At 46.2% G+C, this 17,701-nt stretch overlaps 1 long non-coding RNA gene across 1 annotated transcript; it reads left to right on the forward strand.

Annotated features, from left to right (window-relative positions):
* Positions 1–1,549: 1,549 nt before the first annotated feature.
* On the forward strand, positions 1,550–17,390 carry LOC130595081 (uncharacterized). Its single transcript, XR_008971217.1, has 2 exons — positions 1,550–1,581; positions 17,016–17,390. It is a non-coding gene; the product is annotated as an uncharacterized LOC130595081 (long non-coding RNA).
* The last annotated feature ends 311 nt before the right edge of the window (positions 17,391–17,701 follow it).

Genomic DNA, 17,701 nt, shown 5'->3' on the forward strand with positions numbered 1-17,701 from the left:
AGAGAGTGTCCTGGTGGGGACAGCATACTAACAAGGGAAGGAGCCCAGAAAAGCTGAGTAAGCATCCTGCCTGTCCCCCCCAAATTCCTCCTCTTTTCCATCCTGGGCTCTGATCTATAGCATGACTCACCAGAGCTCCAATAAAGCTTTAGAGATTGTTATGCTAAATGAGAAAAAAAAGGAAGTAATTGCCTTTCCCCCATCTAGAACTCCCAATATATAACTTGGAGAAATATAATTAGCTGCTAAATTCAAAGATGCATTGGAGTTTTTTTGCAATGGGCATTGAGACCCTGTATTAAAGAAAGCTAAAAGAAAAATGATACACTCCTCCTTGTAAATGGAATAAGACTTAAAGGTTTTAATTAGGATTCACTATGCATCTGCAGCCAGGAAAAGGGGAAAAACACCCTCATAGTATCTTACTGTTTGAAAAACACATATTGGGGAAGAAGCTTTCTGCAAAAATAATTAAGGAGAGTGACACATTTTTGTCTTTGAGCAGTAATTATCTATTATTAAAAATAAGCTGCTCTTTTTACTCCATTTAAAATTAAATTACTTCAAACAAAGAAAGATCTGTGCAAGGAGGACCAGAGGCGCACGCTTCTTTGGGGTGGGGGAATCAGTCACACAGGAAAGTTCTGAGGAAAATCTGGAACACATCCTGCACAAAGGGGAAGAGCACCTGCCTGCAGTGGTCCTTGGAGTCCCTGCAGGGTGGGTACTGGGGTTCTCAGAGCCTCTTGCTTAGCAATGGGGCTCCCACAATGTCTTCCCATGGGAATAGCCTTCTTTCCCTAGACAATTACCTGCGTGTCAAAACCAGGCAGAGGAAGAGCTACAAGAGGCAGAGGAAGAGCTACAAGACAGTGCTATTTCAGCCAACTGGGACAAGAGGACAGAGACTCATTTTCCTTTGTAAGAAACCAGAATAAGCCTCATGCAAGGCTGCCCACATCCCAGGGCATGGCTCAACTGCTCATCAACAAGAGCAGAGCTGCAGGCTCAGCCCACACTTCCCTTGGTCTAGCACACCAGACATCCCTACTGGTTGGGTTACCTGCACCCTCCTCAAGGCCATAGCTAAGAGAAGACTTGTAATCTTTCGGGGTACACCGCAGCAGAGTAAGGTGAAACCCATGCTAGAGAACTACCAGACAGAAACAAGATTAAGCATTGCTTAGTATTTAAGCCTCCAGTCACCAGAAAGCATCCTATACCTGGTCCAAAGCAGTCCCTCCACATCCAGAAAGTTTCATAACTGGAAAAAGGGCTTCCCAAAACAACAGACAACATTTAAGAAGCTGATTTCCAACTTACCTTTTCCTAGTGCTACAGACACTGAGCAGGAACCCAAAGCAAGGAGCCCAACAACTCCAATCCCACACCCAGCATCCCACCCAAAGGTGAGATATACTCATCATTAACTTCAGGTGAGGGTGTCCTGGGGCCTCTTATCTCAGAGGCCCCGCCCCATTGCAGGGGTGGAGGGGAACCTGCTGCCCATAAATGTGGGGCTCAGAGCATCTTATGTTTTCTTTGTGCAGTTGGGACTGTGCTGGAGGCTGCTCTGCACTGGTATGTAATGCAGGAAGCCTGCAGTGTCTCCTGGGTTTGTGTTTTGTTTCTGGGGGGTGTGATGTCTATCTGATGCTTTGTAGATGGTCTTTTTGCCTTTCTGTTCTCTGTGCTGTGTGGAAAAAGCTCAATTAATCTCCTGTAGAGCATCAAAGTTTGTCTAACCTGGATTTTTTGACTGCTCTGTGGATCTGAGTGAAGTTGTTGAAAAACATTCCTATAAAAGGTGGATGTATTCCTATAAAAGGTGGATGTATTCCTATAAAAGGTGGATGTGGTTGGGATTTCAGGAGTTGTGTTCAGAGCAATTTTCAGGAGAGCTCAAACACACCTGTGTTTAGGAGGGAAAAGACTCGGGGTTTTGTATGGGAATTATTCACTCTCTGAGCTCCTGTACTACTGTAGTCTTGCTCCTCCTTGCACTGTGCACAGACAAAGCTATAGAGCAAAACTTGTTTTCTTCCTGCTGCCTGGCTTTTAATAAATCCTTTCCCTTTTAGACTCTGTGTAGGCTAATTCTTGATTTACTGCCTAGGCTTTAATAGCTGGAGCACATCAGTCATCTGAGCACTAGCAGGCTTGACTCAAGGAGCAGAGAAGCACTGATGCTTTCCCTGAGCCAGGCATGATGCTTTGAACCACTGACTTGCAGAGGTTTTCTGTGTCTACATCAGGAGAAGCAGAAAATGCTTCTGTTGCTTGGCTTCCTCATGACTAAGCTGGGAGTGCTGAAGTGTTACTTATGGTTTCTATTCAGACCTGGAAAAGGGACTCAATTTTAGGGAGCAGCTAAGCTTGTTTGCTGGGGAGGGAGAGGGTGCTTGTGAGAACTCACCTGTGTGTGGCCAATGACAAAGCTGCCAGCTCAATAATGAATTGGTATTGGGAAGCCTAAGCCAAAGTGTCCTCAATGTGAGGAGCTTGCAAGAGGTGGGCAGGCTCTCCCTGTGTCCTCCTGCCCTGGGACAGCCCCAGTGTCCCTATGGAAGAGGCTGAGCTGTGTTGGGCAGGGTCACAGGAGTTCTGGTGCTAATGGATGGCTTATTCTTGGATGCTGTGGATTATAATTTGTTGTGTGTTTGGCCACTTGTTGGACTGGGCCTTGATGAGTTGTTGATAAATTGCGATACAGGATGTTCCCTGTGATGAATTTCTGTGGTGCAAACTGACCATCTGAGCCCCTGCAGGCAGGGGTGAGGCCATGCAGGGAGAAAGAAGGGCTGGGAATATTTGTGGGGAGGAGGAAAGTTGCTGGCTTTTAGCAATCCTTTTCAAAGAGAATTCCAGGTACGCATTTTCGACTGTGGGATAATGAATTCCTGCTTGATGTGTTCATTGTGTAATGCTAACCACGAGCTCATCTCTAATCTGAGCTACGCAGGAGCTCATCACCGCATAGCTTGAGAAATCCTTTATTGTATATGCATGGGCAAGCACATTATAAATACAGGACTTGGCAATAACTCCCAGCCTGCCTGACAGCCTGCAGAGGGGCTGGGTGTGCTGTGCTGCGTGAAGGCAGCTCCTCACCATGGGGTGGAGTTGTGGGAGCTGGTGGGGGGGAGCTTCTGATGGCTTTACCTATCCTAATGCAGCACAGACCGTTTTCTGCACAAGCCTGGTTTTGTTCGGGGTTCTGTTACAGAGCAAAATGAAGAGGAGGGTTTATTTAATAAGAAATCCTCGTATTAGCTTTTAAATGCCATTCTCCTGCTTGTCCTTGTGCATCTCAAACTTGGGATTTCTCTGGTCTGGCTCCTTGGCTGTGGTTCTATGGAGCGGTGCTGTTTGGAGCACCTTTACCTCAGGCTGCTTTGCTCTTTGTGCTGCTCACCCCTGGGGAGCAATGTGCTGTCACAACTCAGCACTGCCTATGAAAGACCTTCAGACATCCCAAATCCACTCTGGTTCCCACTGTTTCCAGCAGAACTGTTCAGAGCCATTTAGCACTGTGGAATGAGCTGCTGGAAACACAGGGGCTGACTGCAGAGTGCTTGTAGAATCAAGCTTAATTGCAAGCCCAAATGCATTCATTAGGCTTGCTCTCCACCACCACAATGCCTGTGCAAGGTGTCAAGCTTGTGTTAGCTGTTGGAGATGCAGTGGGGTTGTGGAGGTGTGCAGGGCCTGTGTGTGGTGGTGTGACAGGCTCTCGGAAGTGCTCTGTGCATCTGCTTTATCCCCACTAACCAGGGTATGACAACACAAGCAGATGCTGAAGTGCAAGGGGGTGGTTAGGAGGGACAGACTGGCACAAGGGCTCTGCTACCCAGCTCCAGCAGAGCTTCCCATGCCAGCCTCTGCTTTTAACACTTCTATGGCTCTGCTTGGTGTTAAGTGATTTTGTTTCTCTTAACTGCACTTGATTAACACCATGACCTCTTTTCTCATGATTCCTATCTCATTACCTGTGTGGAGATGGGGTGGAGCAAGGCAGGAGTCAGTGGCTGCAGTGCTCATGTGTCTGATACTCTTCTAGTGGCTGTTAGGCCCCTTTGATCAACATGAAAAGAAGAGCAGGAGAAATGCTCAGGTTGTTCCACCTTGTCCACATCACGTCCTATAGCTGACCCTGAAACTGGAATGGTGGATCCATACCAGATCTGGGTGAGGCAAGTAACAGCATGCAAGGGTGGCTGGGGATGCTGCAGGGCAGCAGTGCCTCAGGCTGGTCCTTGGCTGGTAGATGGGCACAAGCCCCATCAGCCATGGCTTGGGATCCTTTCACAGCACCTCCAGAAATAACTCGTGGACACGGCAGTGTGGCTGAGTGGTTCCCTGAAGGAGACCTTGCACCCGTGCAGTGGGAAACTGGTCCCCAGCAGCACTGGTGAGGAGCTGTGGCCCATTTACGTGCCTGGTGTGGAGGACACAACGCTGAGCACTGGTAACACAATTTATTTCCACTAGTGAGTGAATTGCCCATAATTCATGACAAGCAGAGCCTCGAGTGATGATGAAGGTCAGCCCATCAGATCTGGAAATAAATTGTATCCTATTACAGCCTCCTATTAGGGCTCTATTTATAGCAGGGCTTGCAAACTCCTGGAAGTTTGGAGGGTTTTTTTGGTGGGGTTTTTGCTTTTAGGTTGGCTGGTGAGGGTATAAGGACATGAAAAATTTGGATGCAGAACAAACACTTATGCTGCTGATATAAACCAGTTCTACTGCAGAGAGATGCTGGGTCTTGGGCTGACAGGGGGGATTTCTGGGGTCTCAGGGCTGGAGGCAGTGCTTGGGCAGCCAAGGGACAGGGGTAAGTGGACAGAAACCTGGCTGTTTTGGTGAGGTTTGCTATCTGTTCTAAGGAATACTTTTATGCTTTTACACTGTCAGCACAGTTATTTCTGCAGACAGAAAAGCAGTGCCTTTCTCCTGTATTTACCCCTTCTATTTACCATGCCACTGTAATCCCCAATTGATAGATAATGTGCAGGATGTGGTTTGCCATGGAAACGGAGCCCTAGTTCTTTACATTTTTTAAAAAGATTAATATTTCTTAGCTTGGTTTCATTATTCTGATATTAAAAATCATTAGTTATGTACCATTTTATGGCCTTCCCAGGCCATAATATGCCCTTTTGTGCACAAGCTTTCCCATAGGCGAAATAAAGCAACCCACCTGGGACTGGCAGAGCACAGTGGTGGTACCTTGGCTGCAAAGTCTTTGCTTTCCAGCATCTCTGGCTATCACATCAGATCACTATCTGCCACGTTGGTGATTCTGATAACACTCTGGATGAATTAAAAATGGAGCTGCTTCTAAAACCCTGTGTATGTGTATGCAAGTTCCCTTGCCTCCCAATTTGAATCCCAGTTCTAGAGGCAGTAAGATCTTCTTTCAAAGCCCATCAGATACGAGGGAACCTCACCACTGGCAAATGGGTGAAGTTACAGATTTTCATGTCCTCTATTTCCTTGAAAAAATAGTTGAACTTCCAAAGGATTTGGGACAGAGGGAAACTGCTGTGAATTAAATTGCCTTCTTCTATTGAAGAGCATGGGTTTAGGTGAAGTGCGGCTGCTTGCTAGGAAGTGAAGCTGTTGCTTTCAACAAATGACTGCTCTAATCTGGATGCCTATGGAGGGGAAGTGTGCTTAATTGTGCAAGAGTCCCAGCTCTGTGCTCAGGGGTAGGTGCAGAGCTGGATGTAATTGCTTGCTCAGGTTAAGAGGGGTGATTCACTCATGGTGGAAGCTTAGTTCCTTATAGGTGAAATAAGAAAAACAGCTGTCTTTTAAAAGTCATAAATCTGTACAGTAAAAGGGTTGGGCAAACCCCATATTTTACTGGTTTTGCTGTCAGAAACACAAAGAATTAAGGGCCATGTGACTTGGTAATTGCTGTGGACTTTTTTCTGACAATAAACATTAAACTTAAAACTGTATTAAAATCATTTGACAATTTTTATGCTTTAACAGCTGAGAGTGAATAATGTTTTTTGCATATAAAATACTTTCTCTTGTCAGCCTATAAAACTGTCAGAAATAAATTCATCAAAAAAAGGTTCTATAATTAAAAGTCACTTCTTTTCTATCTCTAGTTTAGTTGGAATTATTTGTTTGTCACTTTTCCAGGGCTAAATTACTGCATTCAGAGACAACTTTCTTCAAGACTATTATGAACTGTATGATTCTTACAAAAGGAGCCCAACTTTCTCTTCTAATGTATCAACTCAATATCGCTTTTCAGCACGTACTTTTAGATGGTACTGTTTCTAAAGAGCTATTTTCCTCTGAAGATGAACAGGAGCGGTAATGGAAAGTATCCAAATGTAGAAATGGTATTTTTATTATTGAGCTGCAGATAATTTATGGAAAACTGCTGAATTAATTTTTTAGCAAAGTAAATTGTTAGCACTTCAGATTGTAAATTCAAAGTCGGAGCTGTACAGGTGTGTTAAAGCTAAAGGAGCAATATTGATCTTTATAGTAATCAAAGGAGGGTGTCAGCCTCCTGAGGGAGAGCTGAGGATGATTTGGTCCTGACCCCTGCCAGGTGGCAATGGCGGAGGAGCCCCATTGCCTTTGGGGTGGGGAAAAGGGTAACTTGTGGGCACAGGGCTTCGTGGAGCGATGTCTTTGTCATCCCGTTCCTATTGAGTGTAGGGAATGCTTTTACCTGGCCCGTCATCTTGGGAGACTTGTCTCTTGGGGGGATGCTGGTGTCGGTGGGGAGAGCCCCTTTTCCACCCTCCACTGCAGGAAGGGGTGTTTTGACAGCACAGACTCTTCTAACAAATGGCCTTGGCTCTTTAGTGATGAGAAACTGTGAACTCATCAGAGCTGGGTGGATTTGGGGGTGACTGGATTTTCAAGGCTGGAGGGTGATAATGGTTTATTGATCTGTTGTTAAGTTATTGGAGCCTTAATGGAGGCAATAAACCAATAGAGCACATAGCTGTCACATGGCTGCATAAGCTGGGAGAGTAATTAAGCAAGCCTGCCTTGGCATGCAGAGGAGGAGGCTTGTGGTGGCTGCTTCTACAGTGAACCCTGGGGTGATGGAGCTTTTTTCCTTGCTGGCCCTGTGCCTGTGCAGGGATGCTTCATGAGGGTTGCAGTATAAACATCAGGATCCCTTTTCCCTGGGGCTCTGCTGATGGCACCTGGGTACCAATGGGTGCAGAGGTGCATGTGCATGGGGGTCCTGTCTTGCACTGCAGTGATGCTCCCTGCTGGGAATTGTGGCTCATTAGGTGTGAAATACCATGCTGCTGGTCGGACGTGTTCTGCCGGCCCTGTTACTGCCTCCTAAAGGGTATTTGGCTGCAGTTTGTAAGGTTTTGGAGCTCAGTAAATAAAATGGGCCCTTGCTCAGAAGTCCTTGGTAAGTGCAAGCAGATGTGAGGGTGCAGATCTGAGTGGGACCAGAAGGTTAAAGGGATACAGCATTGTGTAAGGCTGAGGATTTGCTGGCTTGGTGCTGTGTTTCTGATCTGATACATCATGTAATCTGGATTCACTGATTTAACAAATGGTGGGGGGTTCATGCTAAGATGAACTGCTGCTTCCCCTGGTTTCCATAGGTCCCCTTTGCCTGGGAGCTAGGAGGCAAGGCTGATCTGCTGGAAGCATTATCTCTTGGTATGGCAATTATTATCTGTGATTAATCCTGCTCCTGCTGGAGGGTTCATCTTCCTGTTTGCTTCTGTTGTTCATGTGTAATACAAGTTGATGTGAGCTGTTGTTGAAAGGAGATAGATGGAGATGTCTGTACAAAAGAAGTTTTTAATGACAGGATGGATAGAGACGTCCTGGCAGAAGCGGCTGTGGGTCAGGGTGTGTTAAGGCTGGGTGATTCAGCTGCTCCTCAGGGTGCCTGCGCCACCACTTGTGGCAAGTTTGGGGTCCTGGCTCCAGCACAGCCAAGATGCTGGAAGCATCTACCTGCAACCCTCAATGATCAGCCAGGAAATCCTTCTCATGGCAAGACATGAATATTCATTTGTGAAAAGCCAGAAATACCTATGAAATCCTCCTGACCCTCAACAGCTCCACAGTCGTTGTTTAAGCAAGCTCATGCTCCATTAAAAACAGTTATTTAATACAATAATCATTCAATTAAAAACCTCTTGAAGCGGCTGCCAGAGCCTATTTGTATCAATACAATATTTTAATTGTAAATAGCAAAGTACTGACCTGCCAACTGTGATTGTCAAGAGAATGTTACTGAAATGAGTGTTCTGTCTCAATGGAGCAGGAGCTGGGGGCACTGCACTGGACAAGGAGCATCCTTCCAGCCCTGCAAGCTGGGGCCGTGCTGGCCGTGGCAGATCCTGCCCCCAGGGACCAGAGGACTGGGGAGAGCATCTCATGGGGGTTAAACACAGGGCTTTATGTGGAGGCTGCATTATGCTGGAACAGCCTGGGATGGTGATGGGTGGGAGAAGCAAGTCAGGTTAACAGTGTTGTCACCATACAGTCAAATCATGGTGGAGCTGGGGTGTTTGGTGAATATGTCTCCAAACACTTGATGCCCAGAGAAGCGAAAGGGTATTCTCCAGTATCCCTATTGTGAGGGCATTTAAAGGGAAGAAACAAAGCCCTTGAGCAGAGCATGGCTGTGGCCAGCTCTGTGCTTGGTCCAAAGAAGCAGTGATGCTGTTTCCAGGTGTGGAATCAGCTCCATGATTCAAAATAACTATGCTGTGATAAAGACTTAGCAAAGGGGAAGAAGGAAAGGAGGGAGAATCTGTCCAAATGTCTGCTGTAGAGCTCTCTGTGCTTGATAGGCTTTGGTAAAGCTCCCTCATGGTGAAGACCACAGCCTCAGCTGGTCAGGGATCTCAGCGCAGTGGGGGAAGAAAGCTGGAAATCTCTGCCTGGAATTCCTGCTGGCACATACATAGTCCCACACTCTGCCTTTTGCCTCACTGCATAGGTGCCATCACATAAATATTCCAGTCACTATTGCTTACTGTCAGACCCAATTTAGAAAAGTACCTGTCTGTTACAAATATTTTATAGTACTTGAATATGCAATTTATGTAACATGCCCAACGAAAGAAATCCATTATCTGGGTTTGTCTGATTGAAATTCTGGCATCGTAACAGTAGGAAAAAAATTAAATTATTCTAAGAAGTTGCAGTCCATTATGAAGGCCTAACTGCTCCTCTCTGAAAAAGAGCCAGGGCTCCCTCAGCGGTGCCATGGAAAACTGGGCTTCCCCTGTTCCAAGCAGTTGGAATTAAGGGCAGCTAAGTGTTCTGCTGCTCTTACAGGCTGCCATTGAATTCCCATTACTTGTATCTCTGGCTTCAAGTTCATTTACAGTTTGCAAAGTTGCCTCTCTCTTACCTTGCTCTGATTAGGTTGGTCTGAAGTAAATTACTGAGCTCATTGATCTGAGCAGTTCTGTTTCAATTGGGATGCAGCACACCCAGCGTGGGGCCTTGGCAGTAACTATATACCCAGTGCCCTCACCAGGGATGTACCCACCAAGCCCTGATTCTGAGCTGCTGATGGAAGGTGGCTGAGCAGCATCCTCTGCGTTGCTGTCAGATGCTGTGGTGTTGGGTTGCTCAGGAACATGGTGTGGCTTATGTGCCTGGCTTACCAACACCCATACCAGCTCAGAAAGGGTCTTTAGGTCTCGTCTCTGAGCTGAGAGCAAGCTGCTTAAATTGAGTGAGGCTTAAACCTTTCCATAACACCAGAATAACTTGTGTGGTAAGAAGAGGTTGACTTTGTTTAGGAGGGACTTTGGGAGATCTCTAGTCCAATCTTCTGCTGAGAGCAGGGCTGGTGTGGGGCAGAGCAAGTTGTTCAGGTCTTTGTCCTGGCCCAAGGATGCTGTAAGAACAAGGCACCACCAAGGGAACCTGATAGCAGGCACACATCAGTGCTCTGTTGTTGGCCTGGGAGCACTTCTGGGGTGGGCAGCTGCAAGGGTTAGCTGTCAGAAACCTTTGTTTTCATCTGAGCTAAAAAGCTGTGGGTCTCCTGCAGAATGGGGCTTAATGATGGGAATGCATTCCCACTGGGAACTACAGCCCTGCAGCTTTAGGCTGGGAGCGTCTCCTCAGCAGTGAGAAGGTGCAGTGCTGCAGGAAGGTATTTGCGATTTGAAATTGATGTCCATGCCTGTACTGAAACTTGTCCTCCGGTGTGTTTTGGGAGGAAAAACCGGGTCGGGGTATGGCAGAGAGTATTTATTTCCTCTGGGACTTTGTGTGTTACTTGTGGTATATTTTATGGATGGAGTCGGTCCCATATGTCTTGGGGAAGGCGTTTGGCTAAGCAATGTGTTAACAGTTAGTGTGCTAAGGAGCTGTTGTTTGGGTACTTTAGTTTTGACATTTAAATGCATTTTTCAAATACAGTGAGATGAATGTGATGTCACCGGGGAGTCACGAAGGACTCTCAAGCATAAAAGCAGACGGCTGGGTTTTAATCTTTAACAGTGCACTGGCTTCCTGTCCCTGAAGGTCCCTTCAGTAGAAGCTGTATTGTGCTTTAGGTACCCAGAGCATCAGGGGTTTATCCACTTCCGACACTCTACGTGAAAAAAAATGTGTGCAGTGCAGAAGTGATATTTAATGCCACTCGGACCTCGTCTTGTTTGACCATGGGAAATCTGGAGGCTGAAGTCTTTGTGGGCTTTGGCAACAGGCTGTGGCTCAAACAGAAAATGGGTCTGGACTCAAATCTTTGTTTTCACTGATGTATGACCTCTATAGAACATGAGGGGTTTATGGCCTGACTCTGCAAAACATGAACTAGTAGAAGGTGAGTACCCTAGGAGGAAACCTGTGAGGAAGCAGTGTGTTAAGAGTGCAGGGATGGAGATTCCACATTTGGAAATAACATGGAACAGTCCTAAAGGTATTTGTCTAATTGCACAAACACTAGAGCATGCTTCCCTTTCAACAAGAACAAAGTGTCTGCTGGATCCAAATGACTCCATTCATTATACTGTGCCTTTGGAATACATTTCTTAAAGCTAAGGCAGACCATTTTTAATCTTAGCTCCACCTTTTTAGATTCATGACACATCATTCAGTTTATAAGAACTGGAGTGAGCAATCTCATGTGTTTAAGAGCTGGAGAGAGCACTGCCCTGATTTTCCTTATGGGTTCGATAATACCCTCTGAGCCTTTGCCCCCTTGGTGGTGGTTGCCCATACAGTGAGGTCTCAAAGACATTTGTGAGCCAAGGGTAACTTGTACCTGAGGAAAAGCAGAGGAACCCCCCCCCCCCCCAAGGGCTTTTTCACAGGTATGCAAATGCATAAGAGCAGAGTAACACGTCTAAGTATATAAAAAAAGCATAGGATTAGATTTAGAAATAGATAGGAAGTATTTGCTGCTAACATTTAAACACATTGGAGTTTTCATTCACACACTTCAGTGTCAGACTTCAGTGGGGGTTTCTCTGGCTGTCCCCAGCTTGCAGAGATGGCTAAGGGGATGGACAGGAGGATGGTCACAGGTCCTTTACCTGCTAAGGGCTGGCGTTTATTCTCCAATAAGTAAATAAGACCCCTACAACCGGCCCAGGCTTGACGGCAGATCAGAGACTGACCCCCCTGCTGGGCAGAGAGAGCAGGCATGCTGGCCTAATACTTGTGAGCTAGCAAGAGATCCCTTGGGGAGTCCCAGGTGAGGAAAATGCCAGGGACGGGCTCATAAGTCTGGTCTTTACCCTCACTTTTAATCAGCGGAAGAAGCCTCAGAATCATGTCTTTGGTGTAACTCAGCGGAGTTCAATGACTACCCCAGAGACCAATTTGTCCTCATGTCTCATATTCTTCCGAGAATTCCCAGTGCTTTCCTTTTTAACTATTAATGAAGATCAGGAATTTTTCCACTGGGGGAAATTCACTGTAGAAATGTAGAAGGATCTCCTAAAGTTTACCCTTTGAAAGCTGTGAGTGCAGCTGTTTGTATACTCAGTAGGGCACGGATGTATTTGCAAATGTTCAGGGATTTACCTGCATGAACAGAGCTTGTGATAACATTGTGCTGGATGTGTACCCAAGAGGGAGTGAGCATTCACTGGGGAGACCCATTCCTGGGCAGGCTGGGAGCAATAAAGTCACTGCAGTGTATGAGGTATCTGCAGCATGTACCTCCAGTAACCTGCCCAATACCAACACTTGCTCCTCTCAGTCTGCATCCCAAAGGCTTAAAGATGAGCATGAGGTTAGTTGGATTGTTCTGGCGCATCGCATACCTGATGACAGTGTTTTACTTATTTCAATGAGTTTCTTTACACTGACATTTTCCCATTTTGGAATCATCTGTAAACTGGTTTTCAGAGGGCTTTATCTTCGGGGAAAGATTACAGATAAACATGAACAGGCTTTTAATTACAAGATACTGATTGTTGGTTTACACAGCAATATTTATTCAGTAAATTGCTAATTAATGCAAAGAAAGCACCATGTGACTTCAAATATTTGCTTCCATTTAGACTACAAAAGTAGTTTTTCACAATGATGACAAGAAATGAGGTATGTGAGGACAGTCATTAAATCTTTCAGGTTGGAGAAGGCTCTTTAAGATAGAGTCCAACCGTTAACTCAGCACTGCCAAGTTCCCTGCTAACCCATGTTCCAAGTGCTGCATGTACCTGTCTTTTAAACACCCCCAGGGATGGTGATTCCAACACTTCCCTGGGCAGCCTGTTCCAGTGCTTGATGACTCTTTGGGTGAAGAGATATTCCCTACTCTCCAAGTTTTTCTGCTTTCCTTTAGTTTTCTTGAGATGCTTCTGTGGGGAAAAATGGGATAATCCTGGCGGCATCACGGCAGCAATAACCTGTCTTCTGTGTGTGCAGGCAACTGCTGCCTCTGTTTTGAGAGAACAGAATTAACAGATCGGATTCCACAAGTGCTTTTTAAAGCTCCAAGTAACCCATTGTCACCTTTGTCCCAAATAGCAGCACATGGCTGTGGCAGACCCGATTTCCATGCAGGCTGCCACCAGTTAGCTAAAAAGCACTGGTAAATAATCAGAAGTAAGAAAACTTCCTAATGACTATAGAGAAGATGTGTTTGCCTGTGAGGACAGACAACAAAGTGGTCCCAGAGTGTGTGAGAAGTTTATGGTAAGGATAGCCACAGCAAGAAGTTATAAGAGGTTTATGTGGCTTTGCTTAGTTGACCTGCAGCTGCCCTGTTGGTACAGAGTAATTTATAGACATGCTGAAAAAGCTGGATTTATGCCCTGATCATAGGAGAGAAATGCTAGTACATAAAATTGGTTGTACCTTTTGTAGGTTATACCTAAATCTTTAATTTTTATAGCAGCTAAGAGAAAAATAAGCTTGCATACGGTACACATGGCATAAACTGACTGTAAATCCTTGCCCTGCAGAGAGGAGCCTGTTGATCCTGTCCAGGCTGTTTGCAAACGTGCTATAGCTGACGGCTCTCAGTGTGGCAGAGCTGCAGTCACTGGGTTTCTCCCCATTCCCTTGACAAAACTGGAAATACTGGGGTTGGTTGTGCAAATACGGGAAACAAACCTCTGGCTTGGGATCAACCCATTAATGTCGTATTCGGCTGAGCAGGAACCTTTGGGTCTCTGAGGATTTACAGAGTGCTTTTGTCTCATCCTTTTGTAGGAGAAACTGTAAATGAAAATAGCCATTTCCAAAGAAAGTCCCATTTAATTCTCAAGATGAATTTAACTTTTTCAGTGCCTTAGCTTCTTAAGGCAGAAGTCATTCACTGAGTTCAGGTCCTCCTGACCAGCATCGATCCCTCTGATTCATCAGTAAATTCCTTGTTTGTTGAAGAAATTAATGAAATTGATTCTCTGAAAATCAAGTAAATTTCCAGGCCATCTGGCTGGCTCCTCATCCTCATGGCATCTTGAGCCTGGCAGCACAATATGATCTCACTGCTCTTTCAAGAGGCTTCAGAATTGGGGATGGGGCAGTAGTGACTTGTACAGATTGCGTCAGACCTTAAGCACTTCCAAACCCCCCAAAGAGTAAAAATAACTCTTCAAGGTCCCCAAAGAGCTGATGAATGAATGTGAGGAATTGGATGTGGAATGGGAAAGATGGGAATTAATTCAAAATATGGCAAATGTGTCAAAGAGATTTGGGTTCTTTTCTCTTTCCTGCAATTTCTCCTATTTCCCAGCTATTGCAAGGAGCTGCTGCCAGGCTAAATTACCTCCAAGACATGTGGTAGATGTGGCTCTTAGTGCTCTCAAAGTGGTGCTGCAATGGAGCCACCTCCCTGTGCGGGGTGTGAACCAGACCAGCGCTGAGCCCTTGGCTTCAGGAAAGCACTTTCCAAGGAAATTTGAGAAACACTTGGAATGCCTCTGTCTATTAAAGAATGACATTTAGTGTTGTACTTTGAAATATGTTTAAAGTACCACACAGCATAAAGACCCTAAGGGGACCCATGAGCCAAATGAGATTTCCATGTCAGCACCAGTCACGACCTTTCCTTTACTGCATCTGCTTAAATACAGAAAACATGGTTTTGTTATAAAGTCAAGTCAAAACAGGGATTCAGAGTAAAATATAATATATACTTAGGGCTGCCCTCGGGGACCTTTTTAATGGTTTCATATAAAACAATATTCTGTTTACTGTTAGATATTTCTCTGCTGAGTGCACCCTGCCCTCTCCTCGATGCTCTGAGGTTCCCGAGGTCTCTGGCAGCCCCTCCACCCCTGCAGTGGGCTCAATGTGCAGGAAGCCACCTTGGCCGCATCTGGTGGCAGCCCTGGGTCTGTGCCTCTTGTCTTTAAATTTCTATCAGTCACGGGGTGAGCAGGACGTGCCATGGTGGAAGGATGGTAGCTTGCTACCAGCAGGTTGTGATGGCCTCCATGCAATTCCCACCCTGGCAGAAGCATGGGAATGGGTGTGATTCCAGCCCTGGCTCATGGAAAATGTCTGCAAACCTAATGTGGGAAGCTGCCTGATGCACAAGCTGCTGCCCTGAGGGTCCTGCAGGTGGTTTCCTGATGTTTTAGGAGCAAAGAGGCTTAGCAGCAGCCTCAGGTGTGATGCAACCTCTGCCCTCGGGTCTCTTCCCTGCCTAAGGGGAGGATTTGCCACCCCCCTGCACCTGCAGCAATTTCCTCTGCTCAGATCCAGCTTGCTCCCCAGGGTTAATACAGGGAAAAACATTTTTGGGAGAAAGGCAGGTTTTCTGGAGCTGAAGTTTAGTTTAGTCACTGTGGGAGAGGTAAGGCCCTGCCTTTTACAAACTAAGGCAAACAAAGTGCTAGCAGTAAAATGCTTGAGCTTGGTATCCATAAAATTACTTAGTAAGCACTTTGCCTCAGGCATGAAAGACTGGCACAAAGTCTGTTCCAGGCCATTGAATTCCTGTCAAAAGAAATCCCACACCCATTAATTACCATATGACAGGTACAGGGCTTAAAACCAGAAGCACCAGGGCACTGAGGCTCCTCTGTGACTAACGCCACTGTGGCTGTCGCATCCTGGGTACCACGGGATGGAGGCAAACCCTCCTGTGCAGCATTCCCTGCCAGCCTGTGTGGGAATCTTGACAGAACTTGTGCTGTTGGGAGGTGAGACCCCAGAGCGTGGAGGCTTTGGTCAGTGAAGGCTGTCTAATGGCTCTAGGCCCCTGCATAGCAGCAGAGCTGCGTCTTTGCCTCCCGAACACCTGCATCCTCCTCCTGGATTGTGTATCTGAGCAGCAGCGCTGAACCCATCCTGAGCTGTCCATGTGTGAAGCTTGCTTGTGAGCATGGTAGCGGAAGTCTTTTGTATTTCTAGTGCTGGCAAGTCAACACAAGGTATAGAAAGAAAAGCCGTGTGTTAAAAGACAGGCAAACTAGATTTTCTGATGTTGCAGGGGTTGCTGCTGCCTACCCCAGCATTAGGTATTCCAGCAGCTCCTGGGCACTTCGAAATATCTGTGATGCTTCCCAATTAAAAAACACTTTAGTGGAATGACTCTTTGTCAAAAAGTATGTACCTGCTATGCATTATTCAGCATTATCTCGTTTAAAAACAGACATGCAGCTAGGGAGAAGTGACACTGTGTCAGAGGAGAGCGCAGGAGATGGCTGCGCATCATGCATAATGAAGGGTGAGCCCCTCCATGGGTGCAGCTGCAAGGCAGCAGATACCCTCTTCAGAGGCAGCACAGCTCATGGTCTTCAGCAGGGAAGCCTTAATTCAGACTTTTAAACTCAACCACTTCTGTAAGAATCATCTGTCCCTGGACTTGACACCTCTTGCTGGTCTTTGCTGATGGGCTGAGGGTGGCTCTGCCCTGCCCGGAGCCTGGGTTGCTCCTGTTGAGTGCAGGGGTGCCAGCTCCTTCAGGTCCAGTCCCCTCTCAGGAACTGCCTGGAAAATCAGGGGATGCTGCCCCATGGGGTTTTACAAAGATGCTAATACTGAAAATTGCCATAGATGCGCTGCTTCTGTTGTTGATGCTGCAGTGACTGAGTCTTGCCAATCTCTGTAATACACGGATCAACTGATCTTTCCATGAAGATGCGTGCCTGCTCTAAAAACCAGCTAGTTAGAGGTGGGTATGTTGTGAAATGCATTGGAGTTTAGTAAATGATGCATTTAGCTACATGAAGTTTATAAATCATGAATGATTTATTCATTTATAAATAGTCCAAACTCCATGTACATATTCTTCTGGTTGTTTAGCTCCTTGTAATTTATTGGTTCATTATTATTTCATATGGAAGTTATGTCATCCAAGAAGTAAGAAAAATATTTGCTCCATGTGCTTTGTTCACACTCCTTAAAGAGCAGAGGAAGCAGAGATTTGAGGTGCATCCTCCCCTGCCTCTGCCCAGGCTGACAGAGCTGACTTTAGCTGAGATGGAGCCAGAGGCACTCATCCTCCTTAGGGGTGAAATTCACCCTTTGGAGCTGGGTGGGAGAACGGGAATTCTTTGCGAGAGGATTTATTCTTATGCTTCCTTTTCCTAATAAACCTCTGCTTTATGTCCACTTAGAAATAGTCAGGAGCACCCAGAACCATCTCAGCACAATGTAGGTGGTAAAAGCACCATGAAAAGTGCTCTGGATAGGAAGGGTGGAAGGGATAAGGCAGAAGTTGGACCTTGTGCCCCCTGGACCAGGCTGTGCTGCTGGGAGGGGACTGTGCTGCTGTTGCTGTTGCAGCCAAGTGGAGGGGAACTGACACTGGCAATTCTTTCATGTACTGTTAGTGAACAGCCATCAGAAGACATTGACACTAACTGTGGGCCTTTTAAGAGTGTAATGTATTAGCAACTTGTCTCCTTGAAAGCTAATGACAAATGCCTTGTTTAAAAGGAAGATCAAAACATCAAGAAAAATTAGATTAAATGGTTATGAAACTCCCAGTGGAGGACGCATTTCTCAGAAGTATTCCCTGTTGAACCTTGGAAATCTGTAATTATTTCCCCTGCTTACTGCATTAGGGCTGGGGAAGTGTTTGCATTGCTTCAGTATGTAGCTGCAACCGTGCTCTGTATGGCACAGCAAGCCTTGCTTGAATGGTACCTTGGTGATGGTGGGGTCTTGGTTGTTTGTAGAAGCCAAGAGCAGTGCCCATGGTGGGAGGGTTGGCAGAATGGAGGCCAAAGCTGCAGTGGAGGCACAGGCTGCTGCAGGACAGTGATGCACAGCCACAGAGGGGCATGGTCCCTGCTACATC

This window comes from Pezoporus wallicus, unplaced genomic scaffold, assembly GCF_028554395.1.
Source record: "Pezoporus wallicus isolate ANWC-B61680 ecotype Strahan unplaced genomic scaffold, APGP_CSIRO_Pwel_v1 contig_8013, whole genome shotgun sequence".
In the NCBI taxonomy this organism is placed as follows: domain Eukaryota; kingdom Metazoa; phylum Chordata; class Aves; order Psittaciformes; family Psittacidae; genus Pezoporus; species Pezoporus wallicus.